We start from the raw sequence: 23,399 nt of genomic DNA, 5'->3' as shown, positions 1-23,399 counted from the left end.
TGGTGCCAGAAGTGTGTTGCAATTTTCCATGGTCCCTGAAACACTGACTCTACACTGTCTCACAATATTTTGGGGGGGCGGGCTGGCACCTGGCTGCAGTCTCGGGTACCGGCAACAGCAGGGTCCATCTGGCCTTCCTGGGTGCAGCCGACATTTGGCCATTGCTCATTCAGCTATTGCTTGGTCATACCGTCCTGCATATGGAGGGGAGGAGCAGGTCAAAGCCGCAGTCCTTCAGAAGTAAGGGGCCGGGGAAAACAACCACATCTGAGACAAAACTTGGGAGAGAGGTACTGACTGGGGCCTGGTCACAGAGAGTGAAAAAGCTGGGAGTGGATGAGAGCTGAAGTCGGAGGACCAGTGCGTGAATGCTTATCCAGGAAAACAGACTGGGTAGCTGGGTGGCATCATTTTCACTGCTCCCGTGCATGCACATGCACATGCACAACTACACGCATCGCAACAATCCACCCAAGTAAGTGAGTAGCGCTATCTAGTTGAGAGTGGAGCTGTTACACCGAGCTCCACCCAAATGGGTCAACTTTGCTCTTCTGGAACACAAGCCTCACCACCAGCTTAATTTATGGACTATAAAGAGCTACATGGACTGACCTCTAGGGGAAAACGAAGTAATTTCAGTCCTACTTCAATCTGTTAACAGATTCACCTATTCAAATTTTTTCAATTTTTTTCCATTTTTTTCTCTTTTTCCTTTTTTTCTTCTACAATATTTTTTTCTTTATCTTGAATACAGAAAGAGAAAAAACACATTTTCATTTTCAATTTTTATTAGAAATATCTGTATTTAATTTTGTTACTATATTTTTTACTTTTGTGTATTTTTTTTCAAATTCTACTTTACTTCCATCATTTCATTTTAGTGCCCTTTACTTTACTTCAGGGTACTCACCTTTTCAAATTTTCAACCAATTTCCTTTATTCTTCGTTTTTTTCTTTTTTTCTCTTTTTCATTTCTATTCTTTTTCTTGAATGAAGGAAGAGAAAAACCTTATTTTTACATTCAATATCTTTTAAAATATTTTTATTTAATTTTATTACTATATTTTTTGCCTGTATGTAATTTTTTTCAAATTCTATCTAACTCCGATCATTTTATTTCAGTCTACTACAGTGTATTCACTTTTTCAAATTTTCGAACAATTTATTTCTTTTATTTGGTTCTTTTTTATCTTTTTTCTTTTTCCTTTTTCTTAAATACAGAAAATGAAAAAATTCATATTTCTTTTAAAGTTTAATTGAAAATATTTTTCTTTAATTTTTTCTACTGTATTCTCTACTTTTGTGCATATTTTATTCTTTTTATTCTTTTTTTTCTTTTTTTTCAATATATAAAATTTATTGTCAAATTGGTTTCCATACAACACCCAGTGCTCATCCCAAAAGGTGCCCTCCTCAATACCCATCACCCACCCTCCCCTCCCTCCCACCCCCCATCAACCCTCAGTTTCTTCTCAGTTTTTAAGAGTCTCTTATGCTTTGGCTCTCTCCCACTCTAACCTCTTTTTTTTTTCCTTCACCTCCCCCATGGGTTTCTGTTAAGTTTCTCAGGATCCACATAAGAGTGAAACCATATGGTATCTGTCTTTCTCTGTATGGCTTATTTCACTTAGCATCACATTCTCCAGTTCCATCCACGTTGCTACAAAGGGCCATGTTTTGTTCTTTCTTATTGCCATGTAGTACTCCATTGTGTATATAAACCACAATTTCTTTATCCATTCGTCAGTTGATGGACATTTAGGCTCTTTCCACAATTTGGCTATTGTTGAGAGTGCAGCTATAAACATTGGGGTACAAGTGCCCCTATGCATCAGTACTCCTGTATCCCTTGGGTAAATTCTTAGCAGTGATATTGCTGGGTCATAGAGTAGGTCTATTTTTAATTTTGTCAAAGGCCTTTTCTGCATCCATTGACAGGATCATATGGTTCTTATCTTTTTTTTGTTAATGTGATGTATCACGTTGATGGATTTGCGAATGTTGAACCAGCCCTGCATCCCAGGAATGAATCCCACTTGATCATGGTGAATAATTCTTTTTATATGCCGTTGAATTCGATTTGCTAGTATCTTATTGAGAATTTTTGCATCCATATTCATCAGGGATATTGGCCTGTAGTTCTCTTTTCTTACTGGGTCTCTGTCTGGTTTAGGAATCAAAGTAATACTGGCTTCATAGAATGACTCTGGAAGTTTTCTTTCCCTTTCTATTTCTTGGAATAGCTTGAGAAGGATAGGTATTATCTCTGCTTTAAACATCTGGCAGAACTCCCCTGGGAAGCCATCTGGTCCTGGATTCTTATTTGTTGGGAGATTTTTGATAACTGATTCAATTTCTTCACTGGTTATGGTCTGTTCAAGCTTTCTATTTCCTCCTGATTGAGTTTTGGAAGAGTGTGGGTGTTTAGGAAGTTGTCCATTTCTTCCAGGTTGTCCAATTTGTTGGCATGTAATTTTTCATAGTATTCCCTGATAATTGTTTATATCTCTGAGGGATTGGTTGTAACAATTCCATTTTCATTCATGATTTTATCTATTTGGGACCTCTCCCTTTTCTTTTTGAGAAGCGTGGCTAAAGGCTTGTCAATTTTGTTTATTTTTTCATAAAAACAACTCTTGGTCTCGTTGATCTGCTCTACAGTTTTTTTAGATTCTATATTGTTTATTTCTGCTCTGATCTTTATTATGTCTCTTCTTCTGCTGGGTTTAGGCTGCCTTTGCTGTTCTGCTTCTAGTTCCTTTAGGTGTGCTGTTAGATTTTGTATTTGGGATTTTTCTTGTTTCTTGAGATAGGCCTGGATTGCAATGTATTTTCCTCTCAGGACTGCCTTCGCTGCGTCCCAAAGCGTTTGGATTGTTGTATTTTCATTTTCGTTTGTTTCCATATATTTTTTAATTTCTTCTCTAATTGCCTGCTTGACCCATTCATTCTTTAGTAGGGTGTTCTTTAACCTCCATCCTTTTGGAGGTTTTCCACACTTTTTCTTGTGGTTTTCAAGCTTCATAGCATTGTGGTCTGAAAGTATGCATGGTATGATTTCAATTCTTGTATACTTATGAAGGGCTGTTTTGTGACCCAGTATACGATCTCTCTTAGAGAAAGTTGCATGTGCACTTGAGAAGAAAGTATATTCTGTTGCTTTGGGATGCAGAGTTCTGAATAAATCTGTCAAGTCCATCTGATCCAATGTCTCATTCAGGGCCCTTGTTTCTTTACTGACCATGTGTCTAGATGATCTATCCATTTCTGTAAGTGGAGTGTTAACGTCCCCTGTAATGACCACATTCTTATCAATAAAGTTGCTTATATTTGTGAGTAATTGTTTTATATATTTGGAGGCTTCTGTATTCAGCGCATAGACATTTATCACTGTTAGCTCTTCCTGATGGATAGACCCTGTAATTATATAATGCCCTTCTTCATTTCTTGTTACAGCCTTTAATTTAAAGTCTAGTTTGTCTGATATAAGTATGGCTACTCCAGCTTTCTTTTGACTTCCAGTGGCATGATAAATAGTTCTCCATCCCCTCACTCTCAATCTGAAGGTGTCCTCAGGTCTAAAATGAGTCTCTTGTAGACAGCAAATAGATAGGTCTTGTGTTTTTATCCATTCTGATACCCTATGTCTTTTGGTTGGAGCATTTAGTCCACTTACATTCAGTGTTATTATAGAAAGATATGGGTTTAGAGTCATTGTGATGCCTGTATGTTTTATGCTTGTAGCAATGTCTCTAGTACTTTGTCTCACAGGATCCCCCTTAGGATCTCTTGCAGGGCTCCTTTGGTGTTGAGGAATTCCTTCAGTTTTTGTTTGTTTGGGAAGACCTTTATCTCTCCTTCTATTCTAAATGACAGACTTGCTGGATAAAGGATTCTCGGCTGCATATTTTTTCTGTTCATCACATTCACGATCTCCTGCCAATCCTTTCTGGCCTGCCAAGTTTCAGAAGACAGATCAGTCACGAGTCTTATAGGTCTCCCTTTATATGTTAGGGCACGTTTATCCCTTGCTGCTTTCAGAATTTTCTCTTTATCCTTGTATTCTGCCAGTTTCTCTATGATATGTCATGCAGAAGATCGATTCAAGTTACGTGCGAAGGGAGTTCTCTGTGCCTCTTGGATTTCAATGCCTTTTTCCTTCCCCAGTTCAGGAAATTCTCAGCTATTTTTTCTTCAAGTACACCTTCAGCACCTTTCCCTCTCTCTTCCTCCTCTGGAATACAAATTATTTGTATATTGTTTTTTTTTTTTAGTGCATCACTTAGTTCTCTAATTTTCCCCTCATACTCCTGGATTTTTTTATCTTTTTCTCAGCTTCCTCTTCTTCCACAATTTTATCTTCTAGTTCACCTATTCTCTCCTCTGCCTCTTCAATCCGAGCTGTGGTCATTTCCATTTTATTTTGCATCTCGTGTGTAGCGTTTTTCAGCTTCTCCTGACTACTCCTTAGTCGCTTGATCTCTGTAGCAATAGATTCTCTGCTGTCTTCTATACTGTTTTCAAGCCCAGCGATTAATTTTATGACTATTTTCTAAATTCACTTTCTGTTATACTATTTAAATCTTTTTTTTATCAGTTCATTAGCTGTTGTTATTTCCTGTAGATTCTTTTGTGGGAAATTCTTCCATTTGGTCATTTTGGATAGTCCCTGGAGTGGTGACGACCTGCAGGGCACTTCCCCTGTGCTGTGGTGTATAACTGGAGTTGGTGGGCGGGGCCACAGTCTGACCTGATGTGTGCCCCCAGCCCACCACTGGGGCCACAGTCAGACTGGTGTGTGCCTTCTGTTCCCCTCTCCTGGGGGGGGATTCACTGTGGGGTGGCGTGTCCTGTCTGGGCTACTTGCACACTGCCAGGCTTGTGGTGCTGGGAATCTGGCATATTAGCTGGGGTGGGTAGGCAAGGTGCACAGGGGCAGCAGGGGCAATCTTATCTTGCTTCTTCTTCAGTGATGCACTTTAAGAGGGGCCCTGTGGCAGCGGGAGGGAGTCAGACTTGCTACCGGAGGGGTGGCTCCACAGTAGTATAGTGTTGGGTGTTTGCAAGGAGCAAGCAAGTTCCTGGCAAGAACTGGTTCCCTTCGGGATTTTGGCTGGGGGATGGGCGAGGGAGATGGCACTGGCCAGCGCCCTTGTTCCCCTCCAAACTGAGCTCTGTCATCCCGGGGCTCAGCAACTCTCCCTCCCATTGTCCTCTAGCCTTCCTACTTTCTGAGCAGAGCTGTCAACTTACGACCTCCCAGATGCTAAGTCCTGCTTGCTGTCGGATCACACTCCTTCTGACCCCTCCGCTTTTGCAAGCCAGACTCGGGGGCTCTACTTGGTTGGCAGGCTGCCCCTCCACCCCGGCTCCCTCCCACCATTCCGTGTAGTGCACACCGCCTCTCCGCCCTTCCTACCTTCTCCCGTGGGCTAGTGTCTCCCGTGTCTCCAGAGAAGACATCCAGATGTGCAACCAACACATGAAAAAATGTTCCACATCACTCATCATTAGGGAAATACAAATCAAAACCACAATGAGATACCACCTGACACCTGTCAGAATGGCTAATATTAAAAACCCAGGCAACAACAGATGTTGTCAAGGATACGGAGAAAGAGGTTCTCTTTTGCATCCTTGGTGGGAATGCAAGCTCGTGCAGCCACTCAGGAAAACAGTATGGAGGTTCCTCAAAAAACTAAAAATAGAACTACCCTACGACCCAGCAATTGCACTACTAGGCATTTATCTAAGGGATAAACGTGTGCTGTTTCGAAGGGAGACATGCACCCCCATGTTTATAGCAGCACTATCAACAATAGCCAAAGTATGGAAAGAACCCAAATGTCCATCGATGGATGAATGGATAAAGAGAATGTGGTATATAAACATAATGGAGTATTACTCTGCAAACAAAAACAATGAAATCTTGTCATTCGCAACTACGTGGACAGAACTGGAGGGTATTATGCTAAGTGATATTAGTCAGAGAAAGACAAAAATCATATGACTTCAATCATATGAGGACTTTAAGAGACAAAACAGATGAACATAAAGGAATGGAAACAAAAATAAAAACAGGGAGGGGGAAAAAACAAAACAGACTCATAATTATGGTGAACAAACTGAGGGTTGCTGGAGTGGTTGTGGGAGGGAGGATGGGCTAAATGGGTTAGGAGCATTAAGGAATCTACACCTGAAATTATTGCTTCACTATATGCTAACTAATTTTGATGTAAGGTTTAAAAAATAAAAAAAATAAAGTTAAAAAAAAAGAATGAATGGGTCAACCAGGCAATTAGAGAAGAAATTTAAAATATATATGGAAACAAATGAAATGGAACATACATAAATCCAAACACTTAGGGATGCAGCGAAGGCAGTCCTGAGAAGAAAATGCATTGCAATCCAGGCCTATCTCAAGAAACAAGAAAAATCCAAAATACAAAATCTAACAGCGCATCTAAAGGAAATAGAAGCAGAACAGCAAAGACACCCAAAACTCAGCAGAAGAAGATAAATAATAAAGATCAGAGCAGAAATAAACAATATAGAATCTAAAACAACTGTAGCTCAGATCAATGAAACCAAGAATTGGTTTTTTGAAAAAATAAATAAAATGGATAAACCTCTAGCCAGGCTTCTCAAAATGAAAAGGGAGATGTCCCAAATAGATAAAATCATGAGAAAATGGAATTATCACAACCAATACCTCAGAAATACAAGCAATTATCAGGGAATCCTATGAAAAATTATAGGCCAACAAAATGGACAACCTGGAAGTAATGGACAAATTCCTAAACACCCACACACTTCAAAACTCAAACAGGAATAAATATAAAACTTGAAAAGGCCAATAACCAGCGAAGAAATTGAATCAGTTATCAAAAATCTCCCAACAAATAAGAGTCCAGGACCAGATGGCTTCCATGTGGAATTCTACTAGATATTTAATACCTATCCTTCTCAAGCTATTCCAAAAAATATAAATGGAAGGAAAACTTCCAGACTCATTCTATGAAGCCAGTATTTCTTTGATTCCAAAACACACAGATACCCAGGGGAAAAAAGAGAACTACAGGCCAATATCCCTGATGAATATGGATGCAAAAATTCTCAACAAGATACTAGCACATCGAATTCAACCCCATATAAAAGGTTTTATTCACCATGATCAAGAGGGATTCATTCCTGGGCTTCAGAGCTGGTTCAACATTTGCAAATCCATCAACATGACACATCACATTAATAAAGGAAAAGATAAGAAACATATGATCCTGTCAATCAATGCAGAAAAACATTTGACAAAATTCAGCATCCTTTCTTAATAAAAACCCTCGAGAAAGTTGGGATCAAAGGAACATAGTTAAACTTTATAAAAGCCATTTATGAAAATCCCACAGCTAATATCATCCTCATTGGGGAAAAACTGAGAGCTTTCCCCCTGAGATCAGGAACATGTCAGGGATGTCTACTCTCACTGCCATTGTTTAACATAGTGTTGGAAGTGCTAGCATCAGCAGTCAGACAACAAAAGGAAATCAAAGGCATCAAAATTGGCAAACATTAAGTCAAGCTTTCACTTTTGGCAGATGGCATGATATTGTACATGGAAAACCCTATAGACTCCACCTAAATCTGCTAGAACTGATACATGAATTCAGCGATGTCACAGGATACAAAATCAATATACAGAAATCAGTTGAATTCTTATATACTAATAATAAAACAACAGAAAAAAAGAAGCTGATCCCATTCACAATTGCACAAAGAATCATAATAAACCTAGGAATAAACCTAACCAAAGATTTAAAACATCTGTATGATGAAAACTAGAGAAAGCTTATGAAGAAAATTGAAGAAGATATAAAGAAATGGAAAAAATATTCCGTGTTCATGGATTAGAAGAATAAATATTGTTAAAATGTCAATATTACCCAAATCTATCTACACATTCAATTCAATCCTAACCAAAATTGCACCAACATCGTTCTCAAATCTAGAACAAGCAATCCTAAAATTTGTATGGAACCACAAAATACCCTAAATAGCCAAAGTAATATTGAAGAAGAAGACCAAAGCAGGAGGCATCACAATCCCAGACTTTAGCCTCTACTACAAAGCTGTCATCATCAAGACAGCATGGTATTGGCACAAAAACAGACACATAGACCAATGGAATAGAATAGGAACCCCAGAACTAGACCCAAAAAAGTATGGTCAACTAAACTTTGACAAAGCAGGAAAGAGTATCCAATGGAAAAAAAAAAGCCTCTTTAACAAATGGTGCTGGTAGAACTGGACAGCAACATGCAGAAGGATGAAACTAGACCACTTTCTTACACCATTCACAAAAATAAACTCAAAATATATGAGGGACCTGAATGTGAGACAGAAAATCTTCAAAACCCTAGAGGAGAAAGCAGGAAAAACCTCTCTGACCTCAGCCACAGCAATTTCTTACTTGACACATCTCCAAAGGCAAGAGAATTAAAAACAAAAATGAACTATTAGGACCCCGTCAGGATTAAAAGCTTCTGCACTGCAAAGGAAACAATCAACAAAACGAAAAGGCAATCGACGGAATAGGAAAAGATATTTGCAAATGACATATCGGACAAAGGGCTAGTATCCAAACTCTATAAAGAACTCATCAAATGCCACACCAAAAACCCAAATAATCTAGTGAAGAAATGGGCATAAGACATGAATAGACACTTCTGTATAGAAGACATCCAGATGGCCAACAGGCACATGAAATAATGCTGAACGTCTCTCCTCATCAGGGAAATACAAATCAAAACCACAGTGTGATATCACCTCATGTCAGTCAGAGTGGCTCAAATGAAGAAATTAGGAGGGTATAGGTGCTGGAGATGATGTGGAGAAATGGGAACCCTCTTGCACCTTTGGTGGAAATACAAACTGGTGTAGCCACTCTGGAAAACAGTGTGGAGGTTCCTCAAAAATTAAAAATAGATCTACCCTATTACCCAGCAATAGCACTGCTAGGAATTTACCCAAGGATACAGGAGTGCTGATGCATAGGGGCATTTGTACCCCAATGTTTATAGCAGCACTCTCAACAATACCCAAATTATAGAAAGAGCCGAAATGTCCATCAACTGATGAATGGATAAAGAAATTGTGGTTTATATACACCATGGAATACTATGTGGCAATGAGAAAGAATGAAATCTGGCCCTTTGTAGCAACGTGGATGGAACTGGAGAGTGTGATGCTAAGTGAAATAAGCCATACAGAGAAAGACAGATACCATATGGTTTCACTCTTATGTGGATCCTGAGAAACTTAACAGAAACCCATGGGGGAGGGGAAGAAAAAAAAAAGGGGTTAGAGTGGAAAAGAGCCAAAGCATAAGAGACTCTTAAAAACTGAGAAGAAACTGAGGGTTGATGGGGGGTGGGAGGGAGGGGAGAGTGGGTGATGGGTATTTAGGAGGGCATCTTTTGGGTTGAGCACTGGGTGTTGTATGGAAACCAATTTGACAATAAACTTCATATATTGAAAAAAATAAATAAAAATAAATAAATAAATAAATAAGCCATCCCCCTATGCACTTCCTCTCTGGTGACCATCAGTTATTTAAAGTGAAGAGTCTGTTTCTTGGTTTGCTTCTCTCTCTTTTTTCAGCTTTGCTCATTTTTTTTGGTTCTTAAGTTCCGCATATGAATGAAATCATATGGTATTTGTCTGTCTCTGACTGATTCAGCCACTCTGGAAAACAGTATGGAGATTCCTCAAAAAGCTGAAAATAGAACTACCCTATGATCCAGCAGCAATTGCATAATGAGGTTTTTACTCAAAGAACACTAAAATATTTATTCAAAGGGATACATGCACCCCTATGTTTATAGCAGCATTATCTACAAAAGCCAAACTATGGAAAGAGCCCAAGTGTCCATCGACTGAATGGATAAAGAACATGAGGTACATATATACAATGGAATACTACTGAGACATAAAAAAGAATGAAATCTTGCCACTTGCAATGACATGGATGGAGGTACTAACATTTTTTTTTATAATTTTACTACAATAAGTTTACTTAAGGAACCATATTAAGTAAATAATTATACATGTGATACACAGCTAAAATCTAAATCATGAAGGTGAAATATAAATAAAATTTAGCAAACCATGACTAAATGTAATTCTTCTCCTAATTCAGGAGTTCTTTTATTGGTTTCCTTGGTTTAGAGAAGGTCTAACCCCTGAATCAATATATATATAGCAAGCCTGCCTCCTGTGCCCATGGGAAAATTGCTAATAGAAAATGTAAGTTTTCGGGGCTCCTGGGTGGCGCAGTCGGTTAAGCATCCGAGTTCAGCCAGGTCACGATCTCGCGGTCCGTGAGTTCGAGCCCCGCGTCAGGCTCTGGGCTGATGGCTCGGAGCCTGGAGCCTGTTTCCGATTCTGTGTCTCCCTCTCTCTCTGCCCCTGCCCCATTCATGCTCTGTCTCTCTCTGTCCCAAAAATAAATAAACGTTGAAAAAAAATTAAAAAAAAAAAGAAAAAAAAAAGAAAATGTAAGTTTTCCACTGGGTCTAGATGAAACTTTACACCATTTCTGAACATACTTCAACAGGAAGTTTTCCTTGAACTTTAATTTTGGGCTAAGAGGCCCTCTTCCAGCCCTTATAGTACACTGAAATACTTCTCTCATGAAGCTGATCACATTATAGTACACCTATCTTTTTGTATGACAGTCTCGTCCATTTGACTATTAGTACCTCAAAGTCAGGAGTTCAATCATCAGTAATCCAATCATCTTTATACTTTTAGCTCTGAGCACAGTGCTTCTTATATGACAAGTACCCAATAAAAGTCTCTGGAATGGAATAATGGAAGGCAGCTATGCTCACCACTATACCACCAACGCTGCACGGCCGGAATGGAATAATGTAGAGCCACAAGGGCTGGATGTGAATACTGGCTTCACCATTTACTAGCTGTGTGACCTTGGACAAGTTATTTAACATATCTGGGTTTTGGTGTCTGTATAACATAAAATTAATAATAGTACCTACCTCATAGGATATTCACAGGATAATGTTCAACATAATACATGTACATGCAACATACTTAGAACTGTACTTGACACAAAGTAAGCACTATATAAAAATAAGCCTTTCTTATTTTGAACTGAAATTTGCTTCCTTGAGATTTCTATCTATTAGTCCTGGAACTGACCTCTGGAGAAACACAAAGCAAGGCTACTCATTCTTCCATATTACAGCCCCTCAAATATTTCACTTTCTTTACTCTCCCATAGACATCCCTGTTTAACACATTCCTTGTATAATATGGTTTCAATACACTCCACTTTCTTGGTAGATCAGAACAGAACGAGAATAACACCCAGGCTTGGGATGCTATTTCACAGAGACCAAGATGCTTTTACATACTGTTTACTAGGTAAGCAATTTCAAGTGTGACTATAAATATTTCTATCACCAGAAAATCAGAGATGGGATAAAGGTCATCCTACATTTAAATATAATAATGAAAAGTTATATATAATCTAAACATACACAAGATATTGGGAAACTAAATGATAGTATATCCATATGATATATTATACAACCATTAAAATTTAAGTTTTTCAATAATTCTCAGTGACCATGAAAAATATTTATGTAATAATGTTAACTGTAAAAACAGGACACATAAATGCACTTAAACTATAATTTAAATTTTGTTTAACATACATGTCACACATTTTTAACAGAAAAACAACTTAATTTTTAAAAAGGATAGCAGAAGAGTTTGGAAGATGATGGTGAAGGGAGAGGACCCTAGGCTTGCCTTGTCCCATGAACACAACTAGAAAACTAACAAATCATTCAAAATACCCCAGAAATCAACCTGAAAGCTGACAGAGTGAACTTGACAAATAAAGAGAGAGAAGAGGTCACATCAAAGAAAGGTGGAAGTGTGGAGACTTGTCTTAGGGAAGAAATGGATGGTGGGTGATGTGGAGGTGAGGGAGCCATGGTCATGGAGAAAGGTGTGCATGCAAGAAGCACACAGGGGAATGCATAAGGAGCAGGATCCCCAAAGCCATTGCCTTGGGAAACAAGAGGGACTGAATTTTGTGAGTTCTTTTAACCAGAAAGGCTTAAAGTCTAGAGTTTTAAGTGTCAGTAGGCTAGGCTGGGAAAGAATCCAGAGGACCTTGCACTGCTCCTGGAGAGAAGGCAGGCAAACAATCTGGGGGAAGACAGCATGGAAACAGTGATATGAAGAAACCACCTGTGGGAAGAAGTGCACCACAGACACTGGCTGACTAATTTGCTTACACCAAGCCCCACACTCCTGTGTTCTGCTAGAAATGTTCTTCTCAGTGAAGCTTACTGCAGACTCAGCAAGGAAGGTCCCTCTCCCAGAGGACCAGCATAAGCCCCTGCAAATACCATATTTCCTGACCAGAGAGACTTGCATGGCACCATTTCTGGGAGAAATGGTGTCAAGTCTCATTTTTAGGCAGACTGGAACACACCTAGTTAAAACTCACCACATTCAGGCCAGGGACCAAACACTGCCCAGAGCAGGTAAGTAGAGCCTCTGCAGACTAGTGGTCAGAAGGACAGAACAGCCAAAATACATCAGACCACACACAGCACACACTGGAGATACTCCATGAAGTGCCAGGCCCTGGTCACTACATGACATCTTCTTCATAAGGCCGGTACTTTCAGGAGCAGGAGAGAAAACTGGCTTTTCTAACACAGAGAAGAAGGAAGAAACTTAGACAAAATGCAAAGATGGAGGAATGTATCTCAAATGAAAGAACAAGATAATGTCATGGCCACAGATCTAAACAAAACAGATATAAGTGAAATGCCCGATGAAGAATATAAAGAAACAATCGTAAGGATACTCACTGGGCTTCAGGAAAGAAGACATCTGGGAGACAGAGATAAGAGAGTTAAAATATAATCATTCAGAGATGAAGAATGCAATAAATGAGATTAGAAACAGACTTGATGCAATGAATAGCAAGGCTTGAAGAAGCAGAGGTACAAATTAGTGACCTAGAAACCAAAGTAATGGAAAGTAATGTAGCAAAACAAAAGAGAGAAAGAAGTATGCAATATGAGATTAGACTCAGGGAACTCAGTGACTCCATTAAAATTAATAACATTTATATACTAGGAGTCTCAAAAGAAGAAGAAAGAGAAATTGGGGCAGAAATTTTACTTGAAGAAATAATATCTGAACATTTCCCTAATCTGGGGAAGGTAACAGACACCCAGAACCAGGAAGTATAGAGAACTTCCATAGAAATCAACAAAAGCAGGCCAACACCAAGACATATTGTAATTAAATTTGCAAAATATAGTGATTAAAAAACATTAAGAGAAGCAAGACAAAAGATGTTAATAATATACCAGGGAAAACCAATAAGTCTAGCTGAAGATTTCTCAACACAAGCTTGGCAAGCAGAAGGGAGTGGCATGATATATTCAAAGTGCTGAATGGGAAAAATCTGCAGCCAAGAAAAGGCTAACATTAAGAATAGAAGGGGAGATTAAGAATTTCCCAGACAAACAAAAACTAAAGGAGTTATGACCACTAAACCAGCCCTGCAATAAATATTAAAGGAGACTATTTAAGTGGAAAGGAGAGACCAAAAGTGACAAAGACAAAAAAGGACCAGAGAAAATCTCCAGAAACAACATCAAAACAAGTAATAGAATGGCACTAAACACATATCTGTCAAAAATTACTTTGAATGTAAATGGAATAAATACTCCATCAACAGACATAGGGTATAACATGGATAAAAAACAAGATCCATCTACATGTTGCCCACAAGAGACTCAAATTAGTCCTAAGATACCTACAGATTGACAGTGAAGGAATGAAGAAATATTTATCATGCAATAGGATGTCAAAGAAAGTCTAAGTAGCAATATTTATATTGGACAAACTAGAGTTTATTTTTTATTTTAAGCTTATTTATTTATTTATTCATATAATCTGTTGTCAAGTTGGCTAATATATAGTGTATACAGTGTGCTCTTGGTTTTGGGGGTGGATTTCCGTGATTCATTGCTTACATACAACATCCAGTGCTCATCCCAACAAGTGCTTTCCTTAATACCCATCACCCAATTCCCCTCTCCCCTGCACCCCCCAGAAACCCTCAATTTGTTCTCTGTATTTAAGAGTCTCTTATGGTTTGCCTCCCTACCTCTATTTCAACAATAGCCAAATTATGGAAAGAGCCTAAATGTCCTTCAACTGATGAATGGGTAAAGAAGATGTGGTTTATATATACAATGTAATACTACTTGTCAATGGCAAAGAATGAAATACTGCCATTTGCAGCAACGTGAAAGGAACTCTAGAGTATTATGCTAAGTTAATAAATCAGTCAGAGAAAGATATCATATGTTTACATTCATATGTGGAACTTGAGAAACTTAACAGAAGACCATGGGAGAAAGGAAGGGGAAAAATATTTTTTATCTTGAGACAGAGAGAGAGAAAGAGAGAGAGAGAGAGAGAGAGAGAGAGAGAGAGAGAGAGAGAATCCCAAGCAGGCTCTGCACTGGCAACATACAGCCCAAGGTGGGGTTCGAACCCATGAACTCTGAGATCATGACCTGAGCCAAAACCAAGAGTTGGATGCTTAACCGACTGAGCCACCCAGGTGCCCTGGACACTCTAAATTTTAAAACACAGACTGTAACAAAAGACAAAGAAGGACAATGTATCATAAAAAAAGGGGACAATTAAAACAGAAGGTACAACAACTGTAAATACTTATGTCCCCATCACAGAATGCCTAAATATATAAAACAATTAATAATAAACAGAAAGGAACTAATTGATAATAATACAATAATAGTAGGGTACATTAACACTCCATTTACATCAATAGGTCATTTAAACAGATTATGAATAAGAAAACAATGACACACTTTGAATGACACACTGACCCAGATGGACTTAACAGATATATTTAAAACATTCCTTCCTAAAACAGCAGAATACACATTCTTTTCAAGTGCACGTGAGACGTAGTCCAGAATAGATAACATATAAAGTCACAAATTAGGACTGAACATATACAAAAAGATTGAAATCATACCATGCATCTTTTTTGACCACAACACTATGAAACTAGTAGTCAATCATGAGAAAAAAATTAGAAAGACCACAAACACATGGAAGTTAAACAACATGCTACTAAAGAGTGAATGGGTCAACCAGGAAATCAAAGGCAAAATATAAAATACATAGAAAGAAATGAAAATGAAAACACCACAGTCTAAAAGGTTTAGGATGCGGTAATAGCAATTCTGAGAGGGAATAATATGGCAGTATAGGCTTGCCTCAAGAAACAAAAAAAATCCCAAATAAACTATGTAAACCTACACTTACAAACAAGCTAGAAGAAAGAAAGAAAGAAAGAAAGAAAGAAAGAAAGAAAGAAAGAAAGAAAGAGCCAGAAGAGGGAAGGAAATAATAAACATTAGAGAACGAATAAGTGATATAGAAACTAAAAAAAAAAACAAAAAAAAACAAAAAACCACAAAGGATAGATCAATGAAATGAGGAGCTGACTCTTTGAAAAAAAAGTGATAAACCTCTAGCAATACTTATCAAAAAGAAAAGAGAAAGAACCCCAAAATCACAAATGAAAGAGGAAAAATAACAACCAACAGCACAGAAATACAATTATAAGAGACTACTATGAAAAAAATGCCAATAAATTGGACAAACTGGAAAAAATGGGCAAATTCCTCAAAACATATAAACTACCAAAACTGAAACAAAAAGAAGTAGAAAAGGTAAACAGACTGATAATCAGCAAGGATATTTAATCACTAATCAAAAAAAAAAAAATCCCAACAAACAAAAAGCTAGAGCCAGATGGTTTCTCAGAGGTATTCTAGCAAACATGTAAAGAAAAGTTAGTACCTGTTCATCTCAAAATATTCCAAAAAATAGAAAAGGAAGGGCAATTTCCAAATTCCTTCTATGAAGCCAGCATTACCCCAATACCAAACCAGATAAAAGATTGACCAAATAGAGAACTACTTGCCAATATCCCTGATGAACATAGATGCAAAAATCCTCAACAGATACTAGCAAACTGAATCCCACAAGACATTAAAAAATCATTTACCATGATCATGTGGGATTTATTCATGGATTACTAGAGTGTTTCAATATTTGTAAATCAATCCACCAACACCACATTAATAAAACAAACTGGGTAAGAGCTATAAAATAATTTCAATTGACATAGAAAAATAATTTGACAAAGTACATCTATTCATGATAGAAATCCTCAACAATTAGGTTTAGAGGGACCATACTTCAACATAATAAAGGCAATATATGAAAAACCCACAGCTAATATGATCCTCAGTGGGGAAAACTGAGTGATTTTCCTCTGTGGTCAGGAACAAGACAGAGATGTCCACTCTCACCACTGTTATTTAACATAGTATTGGACGTTCTAGCCACAGCAATCAGACAACAAAAATAAACAAAGACATCCAAATAACTAAGGAAGAACTAAAATTTTCACTATTTTATATGACATGATACTCTATATGGAAAACCTAAAAGTCTCCACCAAAAAACTCGTACAAATGAAAAACAAATTTAGTAAAGGCATAGGATATAAAATCAACGTACAGAAATCTGTTGCATTTTTATACACCAATAATGAAGCAGCAAAAAGATAAATTAAGGAATCAATTCCATTTGCAGTTGCACCAAAATACATATGACACCCAGGAAGAAACCTAAACAAAGAGGTGAAAGATCTGCACTCTGAAAACTATAAAACACTTATAAAAGTAATTGAAGAGGACACAAGGAAATGAAAATATATTCCATGCTCATGGATTTGAAAAAAATATATATTGTTTAAATGTCTATAATGCCCAAAGCAATCTACACATTTAATGCAATCCCTATCAAAATACCACCAGCATTTTCACCAGGTAGAATAAAGACTCCTAGAATTTTTATGGAACCACAAAAGACCATGAATAGCCAAAACAAGTTTGATGAAGATATGCAAAGCTGGAAGCATCACATTTCTAGACTTTATGTTATATTACAAAACTATAGTCAGCAAGATAGTATGGTACCGGCACATTAGACACATAGATCAATGGAATGGAACAGGAAATCCAGATACAAACCCACCACTATGTGGCCAAGTAATCTTTGACAAAGCAGGAAATAATAGCCAATGGGGAGAAAAACAGTCTCTTCAAAAAATGGTATTGGGAAAACTGAACAGCAACATTCAAAAAATGAAACTGGACCACTTTCTTACATCATACACAGTGTAAATTCAGAATGGATTTAAGACCTAAATTTGAGATGGGAAACCATAAAAATAACAGAGGAGAACACAGGCAGTAACCTCTCTGATATCAGCCTTGGCAACATCATACAAGATATGTCTCTGGAGGTAAGGGAAACAAAAGCAAAAATAATGTATTAGAACCTCATCAAAATAAAAAGTTTCTACACAGTAAAGGAAACAATCAACAAAACTAAAGGCAAACTGTAAATGGGAGATGTTTGCAAATTACATATCTGATAACGGGTTAGTATCCAAAATACATGAAGAACTTATAAAACTCAATACTCAAAAAATGAATAATCCAATTAAAAATGCACAGAAGATATGAATAGACATTTTTCCAAAGAAGACATACAGATGGCCAACAGACACATGAAAAGATGCTCAACATCACTCATCATCAAGGAAAAGTAAATGAAAACTACAATGAGATATGACCTCACACCTGTCAGAATGACTAAAATCTAGAATACAAGAAACATCAGTTGTTGGCGAGGATGTGGAGAAAGAGGCAAGCTCTTGCACTGTTGCTAGGAAAGCAAATTGGTGCAGCCACTCTAGAAAACAGTATGGAGGTTCCTCAAAAATTTGAAAGTAGAAACACCCTATGATCCAGCAATTGCATTACTAGGTATTTACCCAAAAGATACAGAAATACTAATTCAATGGGTTATATGCACCAGAATGTTTATAGCAGCATTATCTAGAAAAGCCACATCATCGAAACAGCCCAAATGTCCATTGACTGATGAATGGACAAAAAGATGTGGGATATATATATGTATATGTATGTATGTATGCATGTATGTATATATATGTATATGTGTATGCATATGTGCATGTATGTGTGTATATATATGAATATTACTCAGCCATAAAAAGTATGAAATATTGCCATTTGCAACGACATGCGTGGAATGAAATAAAATAGCCAGAGAGAGACAAATACCATGATTTCACTCATATGTGGACTTTAAGAAACAAACGAAGGAATAAAGGGGAAAAAATGAGAGAAAGAGAGAGGGAAATCAAGCAACAGACTCTTAACTACAGAGAACAAAGTGATGATTACTGATGGGGAGGTGGGTGAGTGGAAGGATCAAATAGGTGATGGGGGTCAAGGAGGGCACTTGTGATGAGCACAGGATGTTTTGTGGAAGTGTTGAATCACTATATTTTACACCTGAAAGTAATATTACAGTCTAAGTTAACTAACTGGAATTTAAATAAATACTTTAATTTTTTCTATAAATGAGTATGTATTCTTTTTATAACTGGAAAAATATTTGAGTTGGACATAAGGTTAGAGTTGCAGATGTTTGAAGTAATAATAGAATTTTATTTCTTTTATTATACTCCTCTATTTTCCAAGCATTCTATAGCTAATTTGTATCATTTCTATAATTAGAATAAAATAAATAGGATAAATTGTAAATCAGGATCTTATATCTCTCATTTGTCTGAATCACATCAGATTAAGGGAATGATACTGACATAGAATGTATACGTAATGCTGGCGTGAATCACATCATTTTTACCTAATCTATCACAATAGCCTCCTAATTAGTCTCCCTGTCTCCACTGTAGCTCTCATAAAGTATGGCTAGAATTGATCATTGCAAAATCAGAAATTCCTCAGGATGTATCATTGCCCTCAAGTAAGAGCTAAATCTTTTAGTGTGGCCCATAAGAGAGGTCGTAATAAATGAGTCACACTTTTTCCCTAGCCTCATCCAGGACTTGTGAACTGCTCAGGACAATGCTTTGCAAACCAATGTATAGAAATATTCCCTCCCATGCTTACACATTTGGCAAAATAATTTTCCTTATTTTTTTTACGTTTAACCCAAAAAAATCTCTTTATATTATGTTTTTTTCTTTTTTTTTTTAAATTAATGTTTATTTTTTTTTGAGAGAGAGACAGAGTGCGACTGGGGGAGGGGCAGAGAGAGAGGGAGACACATAATCTGAGGCAGATTCCAGGCTTTGAGCTGTCAGTACAGAGCCTGACGTGGGGCTCAAACTCATGAACTGCGAGATCATGACCTGAGCCAAAGTCGGACACTCAACTGACTGAACCACCCAGGTGCCCCTTTTTAATTCTTTTTAAAATATAATTTATTGCCAAATTGGCTAACATACAGTGTGTAAAGTGTGCTCTTGATTTTGGGGGTAGATTTCCATGGTTCATCGCTTACATGCAACACTCAGTGCTTATCCCAACAAGTGCCCTTCTCAATTCCCATCACCCATTATCCCATCTCTCCCACCCTCACTCCCACCCACCCTCAGTTTTTTCTCTGTATTTAAGAGTCTCTTATGGTTTGTCTCCCTCCCTCTCTGTAGCTATTTTTTCCCCTTCCCTTTCCCCATGGTCTTCTATTAAGTTTCTCAAGGTCCACAATGAAAACATGACATCTGTCCTTCTGTGACTGAATTATTTCACTTAGCATAATACCTTCCAGTTCCATCCATGTTGCTGCAAATGCCATGACTTAATTCATTCTCATTGCCAAGTAGTATTCCATTCTATACATAAACCACATCTTCTTTATCCACTTACTAGTTGATAGACGTTTAGGCTCTTTCCATAATTTGACTATTGTTGAAAGCATCGCTATAAATAATTTTTTTGAGGAACCTCCACACTGTTTTCCAGAGCAGATACACCAGTTTGCTTTCCCACCAACAGTGCAAGAGGGCTCCCATTTCTCCACTTCCTCGCCAGCATCTGTAGTTTCCTGAGTTTTTAATTTTAGCCACTCTGACTGGAGTGAGGTGGTGTCTCAGTGTGATTTTGATTTGTATTTCCCTGATGATGGGTGACATTGAGTATCTTTTCATGTGTCTGTTGGCCTTCTGGATGTCTTCTTTGGAAAAGTGTCTATTCATGTCTTCTGCCCACTTCTTCACTGGATTATTTGTTTTCCAGATGTTGAGTTTGATAAGTTCTTTATAGATTTTGGATACTAACCCTTTATCACACATACCATTTGCAAATATCTTTTCCCATTCTGTCGGGGGCCGTTTAGTTTTGTTGATTGTTTTCCTTACAGTGCAGAAGCTTTTTATCTTAATGAAGTCCCAATAGTTCATTTTTTGCTTTTAATTTCCTTGCCTTTTGAGATGTGTTGAGCAAGAAATTGCTTCAGCTGAGGTCAAAGAGGTTTTTCCCTGCTTTATCCTCTAGGGTTTTGATGGTTTCCTGTCTCACATTTAGGTATTTAATCCATTTTGAGTTACTTTTGGGGATGGTGTAAGATAATGGTCTAGTTTCATCCTTCTGCATGTTGCTGTCCAGTTCTCCCAGCACCATTTGTTAAAGAGACTGTCTTTTTTCCATTGGATATTCTTTCCTGCTTTGCCAAAGATTAGTTGGCCATACTTTGTGGGTCCAATTCTGGAGTCTCTATTCTATTCCATTTGTCTATGTGTCTGCTTTTGTGCCAATACCATGCTTTCTTGATGATTATAACTTTGTAGTAGAGGCTAAACTCTGGGATTGTGATGCCTCCCGCTTTGGTTTTCTTCTTCAATGTTACTTTGGCTATTCGGGGTCTTTTGTGGTTCCATACAAACTTTAGGATTGCTTGTTCTAGCTTTGAGAAGAATGCTGGTGCAATTTTGGTTGGGATTGCATTGAATGTGTAGACTTCTTTGGGTAGTATTGTCATTTTAACAATTTTTATTCTTCCAAACCATGAGCATGTAATGTTCTTCCATTTCTTTATGTCTTCTTCAATTTTCTTCATAAGCTTTCTATAGTTTCCAGAATACAGATAATTTACATCTTTGGTTAGGTTTATTCCTAGGGATTTTATGCTTCCTGGTTCAATTGTTAATGAGATCAGTTCCTTCATTTGTCTTTCTGTTGCTTTATTATTGGTGTATAGGAACGCAAACGATTTCTGTACATTGATTTTGTACCATGTGACCTTGCTGAATTCATGTATCAGTTCTGGCAGTCTTTTGGTGGAGTCTTTTTGGGTTTTCCATGGAGAGTATCCTGTTGTCTGCAAAAAGTGGAACTTTGACTTCCGTTTTGCCAATTTTTATGCTTTCATTTCATTTTGTTGTCTGATTGCTGATATTAGGACTTCCAACAGCATGTTAACAGTGGTGAGAGTGGACATCTCTGTCGTGTTCCTGATCTCAGGGGGAAAGTTTTCAATTTTTCCCATTGAGGATGATATTAGCTGTGTGCTTTTCATATATGACTCTTATGATGTTTAAGTATTTTCCTTCTATCCCGACTTTTTTGAGGATTTGTATTAAGAAAGAATGCTGTATTTTGTCAAATGCCTTTTCTGATTCGATTGACAGGATCCCATGGTTCTTACCTTTTCTTTTATTAATTTTATTAATAAATTACAAATAAAAATAAAAATATATAAAAATATATTTTAATAATAAATTTCTTTATTTAATTGTATTAATTTTATTTATTTTCTTTTATAAATGTATCACATTGACTGATTTGCAAATATTGAATCAGCCCTGCAGCTAAGGAATGAATCCCACCTGATCAGGGAGAATAATTCTTTTTACATGCTGCAGAATTCGATTTGCTGGTATCCTGTTGAGAATTTTTGCATCCAGGTTCATCAGGAATATTGGCTTGTAATTTTTTTGTTGGGTCTCTGTCTGATTTGGGAATCAAGGTAAAACTGGCTTCTTAGAATGAGTCTGGAAGTTTTCCTTCCGTTTCTATTTTTTTGGAACTGCTTGAAAAGGATAGGTATTAACTCTGCTTTGAATGTCTGGTAGAATTCCCCAGGGAAAGCCTCTGGCCCAGGACTCTTATTTGTTGGGAGACTTTTGATGACTGATTCAATTTATTCACTAGTTATGAGTCTGTTAAAAAATTTTCCATTTCTTCCCGTTTGAGTTTTGGTAGCATGTGGGTGTCTAGGAATGTGTCCATTTCTTCCAGGTTGTCTAAGGTGTTGGCATATAATTTTTCATAGCATTCCCTGATAACTGTTTGTATATCTGAGGGATTCGTTGTGATGAATCCATTTTCATTCATGATTTCTCTATTTGGGTACTCTCTCTTTTCTTTTCAAGTCTGGCTAGGGCATTATCAACTTTGTTTACTTTTTAAAAACCAACTCTTTGCTTCATTGATTTGTTCTACTCTTTTCTTGGATTCTATACTGTTTATTTCTGCACACATCTTCATTATTTCTCTTCTGTTGGCTTTGGGGTTTCTTTGTTGTTCTGCTTCTGGTTCCTTTAGGTGTGCTGTTAGATTTTGTATTTGGGATTTTTCTTGTTTCTTGAGATAGGCCTGGATTGCAATGTATTTTCCTCTCAGGACTGCCTTTGCTGCATCCCAAAGGCTTTGGATTATTGTATTTTCATTTTCATTTGTTTCCGCATACCTTTTAAATTCATCTCTAATTGCCTGGTTGACATATTCATTCTTTAGTAGGGTGCTCTTTAACCTCCATGCATTTGGAAGTTTTCCACACTTTTCCCTGTGGTGGATATCAAGTTTCATAGCATTCTGATCTGAAAATGTTCATGGTATGACCTCAATTCTTTTATACGTTTTGAGGGCTGTTTGTGACCTAGTATGTGATCTATCTTGGAAAATGTTCCATGTGCACTTGAGAAGAATGTGTATTCTGCTGCTTTAGTATGAAAAGTTCTAAATATATCTGTCAAGTCCATTTGGTCCAGTGTATCATTCAGGGCCATTGTTTCCTTGTTGATTTTCTACATAGGTGATCTTTCCATTGTTGTAAGTGGAGTATTAAGGTCCCCTGCAATTACCACATTCTTACCAATAAGATTGCTTATGTTTGTGATTAATTGTTTTGTATATTTGGGTGCTCACGAATTCAGTGCATAAACAGTTATAATTGTTAGCTCTTCTTGATGGATAGACCCCACAATTATGACATAATCCCCTTCTTCATCTCTTGTTACAGCCTTTAGTTTAAAATCTAGTTTATCTGGTTCATAGCAGCACTCTCAACAATAGCCAAATTATGGAAAGAGCCTAAATGTCCATCAACTGATGAAT

The sequence above is a fragment of the Prionailurus bengalensis genome, chromosome X (genome assembly GCF_016509475.1).
Source record: "Prionailurus bengalensis isolate Pbe53 chromosome X, Fcat_Pben_1.1_paternal_pri, whole genome shotgun sequence".
Lineage (NCBI taxonomy): Eukaryota > Metazoa > Chordata > Mammalia > Carnivora > Felidae > Prionailurus > Prionailurus bengalensis.
The sequence above is the reverse complement of the archived record's forward strand: the minus strand, read 5'-3'. Positions refer to the sequence as shown.